Raw genomic sequence first — 14,208 nt, forward strand, 5'->3', positions numbered from 1 at the left:
CCTTGTCTTCAGCCTGAACCAGATGTCCCCCTCAGAACTGGGCCCCTTGGACAAACCCCACCAGACCAGGCTTTCAACAGTGTTACTCCAGGTAATCAATTCTGGTCTATTATTAGGGACAAATTAATTAAATCCTAAAAAATTTAACTTAAAAACTCATTATGATCCAAACTTAGATGATATACGGTTCATAATCTTGATCCAGGAATCAGATCACTGCAGATGGACACCCAAGTGAGCTGGGAATCAAGGAGTTTTTCTTAGAAAATCTGGGGAAAAGGGACATTTGGGCACAGAAAAGGAGGGTTACCTTCTTTGAGGACTACAAATCCATACCTAAGAGGGTGGAAGCACTTCTATCTCCATTGCATACATGAGGTTAAAAGACCTGCAATAAGCCAATGCACAGCAAGAAACTGAACCTGTGGCTCCAAAATGCCCTAACCACTGAAGCAGCCAATACACTAGTGCAGGCCTCTTTTCCCCAACCTTAGTCTCATGATTACTAAAGAAAATCAGTATATAAAATATGCAAAAACATAATTCATTATTTCACAACGCAACATACACAAAATCCTCCCCAACGCACCAGCATTTAGTTTGAAATATGCCAAGGTTAATAGCTATAATGTAAAATCGTTATCTGCAGCAGAGTATTAATTAGGGACCTCATGCACAATGCATTAACAATTTGCATGCAAAGAGGGCTGCAGTCATTCTCCACAGGAGGCTGGGAGCACGTTATAGCCTATGGAGAGCTGGAAGACTTTGGGAAAAGCCTCACAGTGAGCTGTCTTACAGCCCAAAGCGGAGCTTAGGGCCAGCACCAGATGCCTCTCTCCTGCCCAGAGCACCAAGCGAAAAGCAGTTTTTCTGGACCTCTCTACATTGCTAGGCAAACAAGATTCAGTCATTTGCACCCCTCTTGGTGTACAGGATCCCTTCGGGCACTGGGGATGTACCTCAGCATTGGCTGCCATAAGCAGCTTGCTTCTAGATTTTGCCAGGCACCTTTCAAAGCCTCCCAACTTTTTTGGCTTGCACGTGCTGTATATTTTTGGAATAGTACAGAAAATGTATGATATGTTTAATGCTACTATTAACAGAGCCAGGCAGCCCCTAAGCCCCTGTAATTCAGCAGAAGCCACCTCCACAAGTCTCGGAGAAGGACAGAACACGAAATTTCTGTCATATTTGTGAATTTTGTAACTTTGGAGGGCCTCACAGTCTCCCATGCACAACACTTGAACCCTCAGCCTTGCAGGGGATAGTTCTAGGACAAAGCTTCAAAACTCTCATGGGGGACATGAAACTTGTTCAGCTGCAAGTCAGGAGCACAGCTCCTGCTTGCAAATATTCACAGCAAGCACATGCATCCCTCCATACTAAAGCATAGTATCAGATCTTTTTTTACCATCTGTATCTTTTCCATTCTTTTTCTGTGGAGCTTACTGGTTTGGTTTTTGGTGGTTGTTTTCCTTGAAAAGTTAACATTTTCTAAACAAAAGCAAGTTAAAAAGAAAAAGTATTCTTCCAAACAGCTGTTTTCCACATACAAAATAGTAGCTATGGTTTTAAGCAACCACAACGCACAATTAGATGTCTCAAGCAGTGTGCCTAAATTTTTACAAAGTCTCACTGAGACCACAAAACCACAAGAAAAGGGGCTACATGGGACTTTATGAGTGCATCACACACACCGTTTTCCCCCAAGGCAAGCTGATCATGACTCCAATGGCTGATGTAGCCCATCATATAGAAGGATGGACACACATCTACAGAAGACCATTGACTTCATGGATTGTCCGTCAGACTAGCAAAGAAACCTGGGAAAAGTGCTTCTTCAGAAGTAAAAAGCCTTCCTTATTTTTAATCCTGGAGAGGAAATCAAGATTCCTCATCTCGGGCGGCTTTCATCTGAAAAGAACGTGGTGCTATCCTAGCAATTTGCACATAGCCTTTGCCATCTTCCAGCTAAAATACTACAGCTGGGACAGACTCATGATTTGACTGTGGTGAATCTGAGGCTCTTATTAATGTGAACCGTCACCAAGCCAATGGTTAACATATCAGTTGTTTTACAGGGACTGTTATCTTTCTGCCAAACTCCAGATATAAATGATGTCTGTGTGACTTGCAAGTTGCTGGGTACAGTCCGTGAGGCAAAAATCAATAGTCCCTCTAGAAAGTACCTGCTCTAATCAGACCTGGATTTGATACAATGAGGACAAGAACATTTTCTTCTGGCATTTTTAGGCTAACTTCTGAGAGAGCTCCCTCAGGCTACATCCTGAGTGTGCCAGGATGTTTGCAAATGGTGCTGGCAAAGTTGAGTGGCTCTAAGGCTTGCACAAGGCCAGGTGTGAGCTACCCATGAGTTTTAAGATGGAGCTTGATAGCCATATAAACAGGATTGTATGACAGAGTTGTATGCAGTGGGGGGAGACAAATCATGACCACCCCCCAGCCCTATTCCCCAAATGGATTAAATTTTTATCAGAGCACAAGGAAGAAAACACCAAATGTCAGGTGTATTCTACTCCTAGCAGGTGCTAAAAGATATTTTTTCAAACGGTTTTTGCCCCTTTTAATCATCACTAAAGCTCCCTCTTGGGCTCCTTTTGGACAACCTGCTAGAGAGCAAGTATTGGTGAGGCTTCAGCCAGGGCTCAGGCACCTGTGGGCTGAGACTTCAGTGGGGAGGACTGATGAGAAAGCAGGAGAAATAAATCTCTGTGTGTAGCTGCCTGCCTAGCTCGTCACCTGCTGAGCGATGCCTCTCCAGGGACCACTTTGACTTTTTAAGGTTTTGTTTTATTTTTCTTTTAATAATGAACATGCAGATGTTCCTTGTTTCAATTTACTCCTATTCACTTTTCTTTCTTTTTTCTCTTGTTTCCAGCTTGTTTAGGGCAGGGCACCACTTGGCATGCAACAAAGCTGTCAGTCAGCGATTTCACATCCTTGAACCCCAGGAAAAGGAAAGTACAGAAAGTACATCCCTCCAACACTGCTCCCCCACTCAATGACAAAATCCTGTCCCTTTCCCCCTTTGGGCCGTGACCCCCAACTGTACCCTCTTTCACCCCTTTTGGCCCCTTGCATTAGTCAGCGTTCCTCGACTTCAAAGTACTCGAGGTGTCTTTGATCCTCTCAGCCTCTTCCTGCCACATACTTCCCTCACCATCCAAAAATGAGGCACAAGATGAAAGGTGTGGAGATGAAAGAGCAGGAGAGAGAGCTCGATCCCCAAGCAAAGGTGGGACACAGAAAAAAACCCAGACCACAGCCATCGGTGCAGGCATGAATAGGAAACACAACTTGGTCCCAGTAAGAAGCCACTTTGCTCCAAGCAGTTTTTAAATATGCAGAAAGGGGATGCAAGCAATAGCGCACTGCCAGCTAACGCCACTACTTTCCGACCCACGGTTGCATGCAGCAGCATCACGTCAGGGAAATGGCGGGCGGTGAATCTGCAGGAGGAACGAAGCACCACAGCACCCTCGCAGCCACAAAGCCAGATCCTAAACACTGCAAATGCCAGACCCTGCTGAAGCCCATGAGCATCACACAGTTCACAAGAGCTAAAGGCTTTTGCAACCACTCACACCATCTCTAGTGCCTCTGAAACAAAGTTCCTTCCAAAATTCCCAAGACAGCAATGAAAAAGACCAAATACGCAATCGCAGGTTTCCGAAGCACATATTACTTGGCACTTTTTAAGAGAAAAGCTGTCAGTAACAGGAGCCTCAAATGAAGTTTCACATCTAAATAACAGTCCTTCCTTTCAACAGCACTAGTTGCTGCTGGGAGCTCTGCATACTTTTGTAAAATCAGGCATCATGATGAATTGCCTGAATATACTCATTTTTATACTAAGAATCTATTCACTATGCCAAATTCTGCTCTCATTTCTACCAGGGTTACTTGAAATAATGGAGTCACCTCTTTTATCTGGGTAAGTTTAGGGCTGTCTGGCTGATCTTTTGAATAACAGCTATTCAAGTATTTTTCAGCATTTTTTTCTCTGAAACAGGATTTTTCTTTAGCAGTTGAATATCCAAAATACAGACCTAATTTTTTTTTTTTAATGGTCTGGGATTTTCTTGCAAACCATGTTTGTAGTGTCTTGGGCTTTTCACTGCTCAAAACTATTTTGATAATTCCTTTTGGTGACAAAAGTATTTTGATAATGACGCTATCAGCAAAAAAAGCTTATTTAAAATCTTACGATTTCCTGACAAATTTGAGCAGCAACTGGGAAACAACCTACTTAACTATATGAAATGCTACACCCTGCTTTAAAATACTTCCCCTCTCCAGTCTGTGCTTAGATGTCGTCTTATGTCCCTGACCTACGATCACAGCAAAGACAAAACTTCCGATTTTCCCCACTTCATGAGAAAAAAGACATGAGAGGATAGCAACCCCGCTAAGTCCTGGAGGACAGAACATTTGGATTCAATATTGTGACCCCGATGGCTATTTGATTCTGCGAATATCTGTGGCATTTACTGCCCCCAAAACCCACTGCAAACGCATTCCAGATCCACATACTTATTTTCCAGCGTATTTTTGAGAGTACTGCCTTGGTTTTCTTTTCTTTTTATGTGTGGATTCCTACATCAAACATACAAAAAATGCACCAGCACACCCAGAGAGTGCCTGTGAAGCTACAGAGCTGCAGAAGAGCCTTCCTGGAAGGAGCTGATCCATCAGAGACCCTCTACACTCTGCCCAAGCTTTGCAAAACTACCTGGGTCAGTGATAATTATCATCGAGGTAAATTATATTCTCTGTCATGTCATATCACAATTAACCAAGCAGCCATAATCATCTTCTATCTTGCTAAGTCCCTGAGTAGGCAGTTTGCTATCTGCTGTTGGGAGATAAGATAAATGCCCACATAACTGTGAGAAACATCCTATTTTCTAGATACACACAATCCATTTCAAAGGCAATAAATGCCCAACAGTGTGCTATTCCGCCACTTCCCATAACCTTTCTCTCTCTGCAACCTGATTATCACAGGGACCCTGCCTTCCTCCCAGCAGCAGCCCCTTTAATACACTTGCCCTTCATTTCTCCAAGTGTGGGCACGCAGTAGGAGATAACGAAAGTGCCAGTCTGCACTTGGAGAAATCATGCACCAACACATGAATGTATCCCTCACAGGGCTGCCCATCGTGATTAATCAGCAGAGGCAAGAGAGGGCAAAGCAGGAGAGTCTCCAGTGCATAAAAAGCAACCTCAGCATGAGAGAGTGCCTCCCTGCCTCAGTGCACCTACACTTATGCCTCCATGAGCCAAAAGTCTCTAAACACATCAGATTTCCTTCAGTGCAGTCTTGTGCTTCTCTCTGCCTTGGCTGTCATTTGGCTTTTGAAGATCAGAGCTTCTGAAATCAAAATGTTTATAACCAACCTACAGCACAACTCCCACCAACATCCAGTCAGCCCAGTGTTATCCTTCCACTGCTCATAAACAGCCTCAATGAGAGCAAAAATAAAAGCTAACAAATGGTAAACTTTTATAAATACTTTTGATCGTTATTCACTGGCCTCATAAATCTCTCACACATTAGACAGTCAGACTAACAGGGACGCAGAAATTTTGCTCTCAGCGCCATAAATCTTTCTCATGTTCTTTCTATGGTTATAATAATAGAAATTTATTGTTGCTTTCGTTTCCTCCGATATTCTGTGTAATTAATCTCGATGTGTTGCCGTGTACATTTAGAGACAGTACATTTTGTGCCTGCCCATTTATATTTTTTTCAACAGCAAGTCCCATCTGAGTTAATATATTGTGTTATATTATATATAACCACTGACCATAACTCAGATAGAACACAACACATTTTCATTTTGTTGCACCATTATTTTTGCAGTAAGTCGATACGATATGAGGTGAAGCGTGCCTTGCTCAGCACTTATTGATCTGTCTGTTTGCTCATTGCTTACATCAAAACACCACTTGTCAGCTCTGGCTCTGTTATGATTATCTTATCATGCAGGAAGCGACAGCCTCAAAGACTAAACGCTAGTCGACATCCAAGGTCAGGTGATACCAAGAACCAACCCAAAGGGTTTTCAGCAAGGCAGAGATGAGTAACTAACACTTCAGGACAAGTCTCCTTTTTACTAAGGGCACCTCTACATTGCAATCAGGAACAGCAACTACGGTAGACAGAGGAATTCTTCAAGCAGCTCTTTCAGCAGTGAAGCTCAATGTAGGGATGGTGGTAGACTCACAGTACTCCAAAATGAGAGGAACCCTATGGACCACAAATGACAGGCAAGCTGTCTTCATTTTTTGGTAGAAAAAGGAGTTCAGAGTACGCCAAAACCTTGTCCATCTTACTATAAGGAACACTGACCTTGTGGGAGATTCCAGTGGAGCAGAGATGTTGTATATTGGTTTGGACTTTTTACCTCCTCAATAAGTGCCTTGCACACTGGAAAACCATAAACCCACTTCTTGTTGAGGACATTTAGCCAGTTGTGTGTCAATGCGGCATATATCAGTACCACTTTGGACCAAGACCAAATGTGTTACCTCTCTGCATATTCAATGCACCAAGATAGCGTATAATGTTCATCCATCTTACCCTGACCTCATATGATGCCACTTGAGCAACAAAAATTACTGCACCCTCTTTCCTCCATGTTTCTAAATGATAGACTCACCCACCCTCCCCTGCAGACCGCTGCTCTTAAGTTGTTAAAGAGCTTTGAAAAATACATTTGGAAAGGCAGCTCTGCTCTTTCAGAGCTTGCAGGACAGCAGTGCCTGAATAAATGAACACAATTAATGAACCCCTGCTTAAAGGATCAATCCCTTCACCTCTGTAAAGAAGAGTTGTGGAGAGACAGATGCCAACAGCCAATTTGCTGATGCATTATGGAGTTTGTTGGCATGGGGGAAGGCAGGGCTGTGAGTGACAGCAGAGCCTCTTAAGGGTTTGGATCACACTGTCTTAAAAATCCAGACAGGAAAGATCAAGGTCTATGGCTGGGTTACTGGTTGATTGAAGTAATCTACCCAGAAAATGGCAAAGGCACTAGCAACCCCCAGTGTACAGTCATCCTACTACATGAGGGTCACAGTTTTAAGTAAGCAGGTTTCCTGTGCTTGGGTATATGCATAGGGGTGAGCCTTCGGTGCCCTGGAGGAACCTCATCTCTTGAGGCTTTACATCCTCTGCAGAGAGAGGAACTTACCTACAAGGTGATTCAGAGCAAGAAAGAAACCCAAGTTTTCCCTGACACAGAGGCACTCTAGGGTGCTGTCCAATGGCAGTGTGCAGAAAATATAAAAACCCCTCCACAGTACATGACCATTACCCACTACCAAATTATCATTTGTCTCAATCCCATGCTTTAGGGGCACTACGTGAGATGAAGCGATGATGCCAAGCACCACAAGCACTGAAGGAGGCCCCCAAGCAGCACAACATAGGGGTCACAAACCTTTGCGCGCTCTACCAAGCACCCTCTCTTTTTTGCCACCTCTTCTCTGTGGAACAACAGGTAGAGGGTTTTCTGGGATAACAGCGAGCCACCACAACATGGTGGCTTGGGGAACAGGAGAGCTCAACCACAATTTCAGCCTCCGTGCACTGGGTCAGGGAGCTATGTGGAGCATGTAATTTGTTCTGCTTCTTTCAGCGTAAGGCTGCAAAACAGGTTTAGACTAACTCATTTACAGCTGTATGATGCCAGCACCCAGGAACTCAACAGTCCACATAAATACAGAGCCAAATTATTTCTTGTAACACGCTTATAAAGAGGAACTGAAGAGCATTTCCATGCTCTGCATGGTTTGCATTACCGGTGATTTTTTTTCAAAATGTAATCCAATACATTACAGCTAAATCTGATGAGGAAACAGCTCACTAGAGTCCCCAAAGGATTGTTTTCGTGTGTTTCCTGATTTATGACTGTTTGATTTCACTTTCATGTGCTGAATTTCTAATTGCAACCTACCCATATCCAAGTTCCAGCCCATATGCCACGCACTGCTAGTTACAGACCAAGGGGGACTCATACCCCTTCCCTCACCTGCTCTGTGGCCTGATCCTGCCCTTATAGCAAAGCCCACTTATGGTTTATAGACCCCTATGCTTTATGCTTTGATGCACACAGTTTTCCTACCATGTCTCTCCCTTAAACTTCTCGGCTTCAGCTTTTGAGTTTCTCATTTTCCAGAGTCCCTTTTCTCTATCAGATGGTGTCTGACTTCAAGGGTCACAAGAGCTGCCTTAGCAGTACCAGCAGCATTTCCCTATTGCAGTGTGCAGAAAGCATGGGCCACATCCTTTAAACCCACTACACTTTTGTTATCCAGAGTCTCTTCTCCACCAAAACCGTGAGGAGCTGCTGGCAGTAGGCTGCTCCCATTGCCTGGTGTTTCCATCCCCTGGGATGATGGAAGGGAAAGGTGCTAATGATATGATACGCATTTTGCAGCTGCAATGTGCTTCTAGAGGGAGATAATCTAATTGGTACCTTATTACTAGAGCACTTTAACAGCAAAATCAGTGACAGGAACGTGCACGCTGAAGCCTTCAGTCATTTGGGGAGAGCTGATACGAGCTGTGGTGGCTGGGCTCATTGCTGTGAACAGATAAAATTAGATAGAGGTGAGCTAAGAAAGAGAAATTCCTGAACTAAGCTGAACTCTGGATCCCAGAAAAGCACAATTAATTTCCTCTCTTTTTCCTCATCTTTTGGGACAATTTTGTTCCGAAACCTGCAGCTCAGGATCTCTGATCCCAACACTTAACTTCTCAAAATCACTGGGGAGCTGGCATGGTTTGGGGAGCCTCCACTAAAGTGGAACTTGCATGTAAATCAGTGCAAGGCACTGCCAGGGTGTATCAGCCACTGAGGGTCTGCTGACATCCTTTGGGGCTTTATCTCTTGGCCTCATCTGTGCAATGGGGGCACCTCCAGCCTCCTGATGCTGCTGACACCAAGGCGGTCAGAAACCACAACTGAGCTGACAGAGTGCCACTGGGTCTTCATTTGAATACTCACAAGGGGAAAAAAAGCTCTTTTATTCAGTTCATTCCTCCTATTATTCTTCTTTGCACATGCTGCGTTTGTTTTTGTCATTAGGTTTCCAGTGTCCCTAATAAGATATTAATGAGATGCTAATTCAACATGCAAATTACAGGAGACTGGCATGGAAAGGTTGCTATATTTAGAGCCAGAGCAAGATTTTAATGGCTGTCTTCACCCATCTTGGGCCTTTTGTCAATTGCTTCCTTACTCCAGTGAGCAGCCTCACATCCCTGAAGTGTCTATGTGACCTTGGAGGTTAGGAGAAATGAGAAAAATTCTAGACTATGTTACCATAGGAGTAATGAAAAAAACCCCCACTATGTTCCAAAGACACTGTCAAAAGAAAGCCCTCTTCTTTTTACAAAGGAAAAAAAAAAGACCTTGAACCCTTGCCCATTCAGGAGCAATAGCAAGGGGAGGGGATGCCCTGAGAAATGAGATGCTTGTTGCCACACTGCAGAGTTCAGGAGTGATGCCAGGCTCAAGATGTGTCCCCATCACACAATCTGGTCTGGAAGAGCAGAGGGAGAGGACAGGGGTGCATATATATCCTGTGGTCCAGCAGAGGCAGCACAACCGGTCCCAAGGCCTGATGTATAGACAAGGGCTCTGCTCCTCCATCCGTATTCATAGTGGGGCTGTGTCTGCCTTCAGCTCATTGCAAGCACACCAGTAGTTTGCTCTCTTCTGTTGGAAATGTAAACCTAAGAAAGCAAGCAAGCCAAGTGCTCAGGTATTGAGGGATGCTAAATACTCAGGATAGGACCCTCCATTCCCACCACCTTTGTTTTCTCATAACATGCATCTCTCCTACAGTGCAAAAGAACACTTTTTCGCATCAAACTTGAGGGCCAGCTCTGCGAGTCACACCAGAGCTCAAGGCTCAGGAGCCATGGTGACGGAGGATGTGGAGAAGGCGGAGTTACTGAATGCCTTCTTTGCTTCAGTCTTTACTGCTCGGCCCAGCCCTCAGGAGTCCCAGGCTTTGGAGAAAGTAACAGGGAAAGAGGACGACTTCCCCTGGATTGAGGATGATCAAGTGAGGGATCAGTTAGGCCAATTAGATATTCACAAGTCCATGGGCCCCGATGGGATGCACCCGAGAGTGCTGAGGGAGCTGGCAGAAGTCATTGCTGGGCCGCTCTCCATCATCTTTGAAAGGTCCTGGAGAACAGGCGAGGTGCCTGAGGACTGGAGGAAAGCCAACATCACTCCAGTCTTCAAAAAAGGCAAGAAGGAGGAGCTGGGGAACTACAGGCCAGTCAGCCTCACCTCCATCCCTGGAAAGACGATGGAACAGCTCGTTCTGGGCATCATCTCAAGGCATGTGAAGGAAAAGAAAGCTATCAGAAGTACTCAACATGAATTCACCAAGGGGAAATCATGTCTGACTAATCTGATAGCCTTCTATGATGACATGACTGGATGGATAGAGGAGGGGAGGGTGGTAGATGTGGTCTACCTTGACTTCAGCAAGGCGTCTGACATGGTCTCCCACAGCATCCTCACAGGGAAGCTTAGGAAGAGTGGGTTAGATGAATGGACAGTGGGGTGGATAGATAACTGGTTGAAAGACAGAGCTCAGAGGGTCGTGATTAGGGGCACAGAGTCTAGCTGGAGGTCAGTGACGAGTGGTGCTCCCCAGGGGTCAGTACTGGGTCCAGTCCTCCTCAATATATTCATCAATGACTTGGATGAGGGGATAGAGCGCACCCTCAGCAAGTTTGCTGATGACACAAAGCTGGGGGGAGTGGCTGACACACCGGAAGGCTGTGCCGCCATACAGAGAGACCTGGACAGGTTGGAGAGTTGGGCGGAGAGAAACCTTATGAAATTCAACAAGGGCAAGTGTAGGGTGCCGCACCTGGGGAGGAATAACCCCTGCACCAGTACAGGTTGGGGGCTGACCTGCTGGAGAGCAGCTCTGTGGAAAGAGACCTGGGAGTCCTGGTGGACAACAGGATGACCATGAGCCAGTAATGTGCCCTCATGGCCAAGAAGGCCAATGGCATCCTGGGGTGCATCAAGAAGAGTGTGGCCAGCAGGTCGAGGGAGGTCATCCTCCCCCCCTACTCTGCCTTGGTGAGGCCACACCTGGAGTCCTGTGTCCAGTTCTGGGCTCCCTGGTTCAAGAAGGACAGGGAGCTGCTGGAGAGGGTACAGCAAAGGGCTACGAAGATGATTAGGGGACTGGAACACCTCTCTTATGAGGAAAGGCTGAGGGATTTGGGTCTCTTCAGTCTGGAAAAAAGACAGCTGAGGGGGGACCTTATCAATGCTTATAAATACTTAAAGGCTGGCTGTCAGCAGGATGGGGCCAGGCTCTTTTCAGTGGTGCCCAGTGACAGGACAAGAGGTAATGGGCACAAACTTGAGCATAGGAAGTTCCACCTAAACATGAGGAGGAACTTCTTTACTTTGAGGGTGGCAGAGCACTGGAACAGGCTGCCCAGAGAGGTGGTGGAGTCTCCGTCTCTGGAGACATTCAAAACCCGCCTGGACACGGTCCTGTGAAGCCTGCTCTGGGTGACCCTGCTCTGGCAGGGGGGTTGGACTAGATGATCTCCAGAGTTCCTTTCCAACCCTATGGTTCTATGATTCTATGATTCTGTTTTGTCACCTGGAAACTGTGAATAAGGATGTAGCCTTCTATTTATAAACATTGTAGCACCACTGACTACAAATACAGATTTTTAACAACAGTGCTTTTAAAGGTGCTTAAGCCTGAGAGAAGACCTAGGTGCTGAAAGCAACATGTCCTTTCTTGCCAGAAACTGTTATCGAGTACCCTACCCCGGAGGTTATCGTGAGACGCTTGATAACCATGTCCCATTGCATTTTTAGGGTCAGCTTCCAGAGTGCTGGGACACCCTGCCCTGAAGCAACAGATATGCTTCCCATCACACCAAGGACCAAGCCCTTCAAACTGCCAACTTTGGGATGCTTTTGAGAAGAAAGAGATTATTTTTTTTTTTAATTCTTATTACTGAAAGGTGACAGTAGCAAGCTCACTATCTCATTTGCTGTCACCATGTTACCGTGTGTACATCAGATACCCCCAACTTCATTACAGTGCACCCCCAAGCCCTGACGACAGTCATTCCCACAGTTACACACAGCCAGGCATTTTTGTGACTCTCAAAAGCCTAAAATATCCTTTTTCAGCCGGTAAGGAGACACATACATAAAAGGACTGGTTTACAAAGTTTCTGAGACCCTAAAACAGGACTCCCAGGTAGCAGAAACCAGTCGTGTCCCTTGAACCATGTGTTTGCTTGGGCAGGCATTGACTCATTCAGTGTTCACAGACTTCCTTGCGTGCCAGGCTCCTGGCCCACAAACAGCATTTTTAGTATTACTCTATTTTTAGATCTTACCCTGAATATCTGGCCAGACCTTTGGTTGCAGACAGTCGGCCCCATGGCTCTGATGCTTCTTACATGTTTCGATCATTCGCATCAGATGAGAAACTGGCTCCTGTTTTATGGATTTTTTTTCCTCTGAATCACAGTCTCCAGACTAAAATGCTACCAAAATCTCTGCAGACTTCTCCCTCCCCCAGTGGTTTCAGCTGGTTTTATTGCTCTGAGGCACCAGACAGTTTTGTTAATAACGGTAAATCCTTTTAGCCTCTGGTTAGCGCAGGTTGTGCTGTGATTGACAAGGTAATAAAAGTGTTAATGAGAGAAACTGGCACAGCCAAAGATCAATAGTTGCCAATAAGAAAAACAATTCTGATACTTAATTTTGTAGAATTCCCCCAAAGCGGTTGAAAATACATCACAATCAGTCTATTTTATTGTTTAATAGATGTTCTCTCCCTGGTGCTCTCAGATAGAGATCAAATTAACTAGAGATTGGGCAAAATGGCAAAGAAGGGAAGGGGATCCTCGTTCCTAAGTTTGCAAGACTGTTGGGACATGGAGCTCTGGGGCAAAGCCATTTCTGAAATAAATGTGTTTGGGGCTACCTTTCCCAGCCAGATGATTTTCCCAAATCACTCTTTTGTGCACATCTTTTCTGCGCTACAAATATGGGGGGGGGGAATACACACAAGGCCAGCTGTAGAGCCAGTGGTCACATCTAGGTTATGTCCGTAAAATCAACCATAAGCAAAAACGCTGCGTCAACTGTACTGCCCCAAAAGGCAAAGCTACAGGGATGCTGAAGGAGCCAGGGAAAATGCACTTTCAAAAAAAGCAGTTTTTAAGATTAGGGAAAATCTGGGTTTCTGAGAGCTAATCAGAGAGGTAAAAGCAGATGAAGCGCATACAACTTGCAGCACGGATTAACATCAGTTGCTTGCTAACAGGCTCCTGTACACGGCACAATCCTGTGTGGCCCTAAACACCCTGTAATACCCTAAATCTCCTCTCACAAATCTATCCAAGGCCAGATGCATATAAAAGACTAATCCCATTTCAAGGGCAGATGTTAAACGTAGGAGAACGTGTGCTGTCAGTAGGAAGCACTGCCAAACTAGGAATGCAATGAGAGGAGGGAAATAATTTCAAGAGGGGCACAGAAAGGCTTCAAGTCAAATGGCATAAAGACTGCTATGCATTCATGAAAATATGGAGAAGGTGAGAAGGACCAATCCTTTACAACACAAAAACAACTGCGAATAAGTTTTCCAGAGGCTGGTTGGATTATGCATGGATGGTAAGACTATTTGGACAGCTAACAGACAACAGCTTGTGCTGTCCCAAAATCAAAATGAAACACTAAAGGAGGCCTCTCCATGTGGGCTCTGCTCACGGAGGACACTGCCTTTCCAAGGCAGGACAAAGAAAAATTCACATCCAGTTCTGACAGCAATAATTTTTGATACTTACACGTTATTATCTGACAGAAAGTTTCCATTTCTACCCTGCATTCTGAGAGATTCAAGTAATTTTATTGAACTGGGGAACACAAAAGGACAGCAGAGGATACTGATACGTGGCTGACTTCATGCTCTAAGCCCAGCAGTGACCAAAACTGGTGGCAAAATGTCACCTGAATTGAGACACAGCAGAGCTTGGGCAATGTTGAAGGCTTTTAAAAATCCCTCCACCCATTATTTTTATGCGTAGGAAAAATACACAAACTCTAAATGTAGACTCTTCAAGTATTACACCTCGCAGGCGTCTGTGGGCTT

The sequence above is a fragment of the Chroicocephalus ridibundus genome, chromosome 5, assembly GCF_963924245.1.
Source record: "Chroicocephalus ridibundus chromosome 5, bChrRid1.1, whole genome shotgun sequence".
Lineage (NCBI taxonomy): Eukaryota > Metazoa > Chordata > Aves > Charadriiformes > Laridae > Chroicocephalus > Chroicocephalus ridibundus.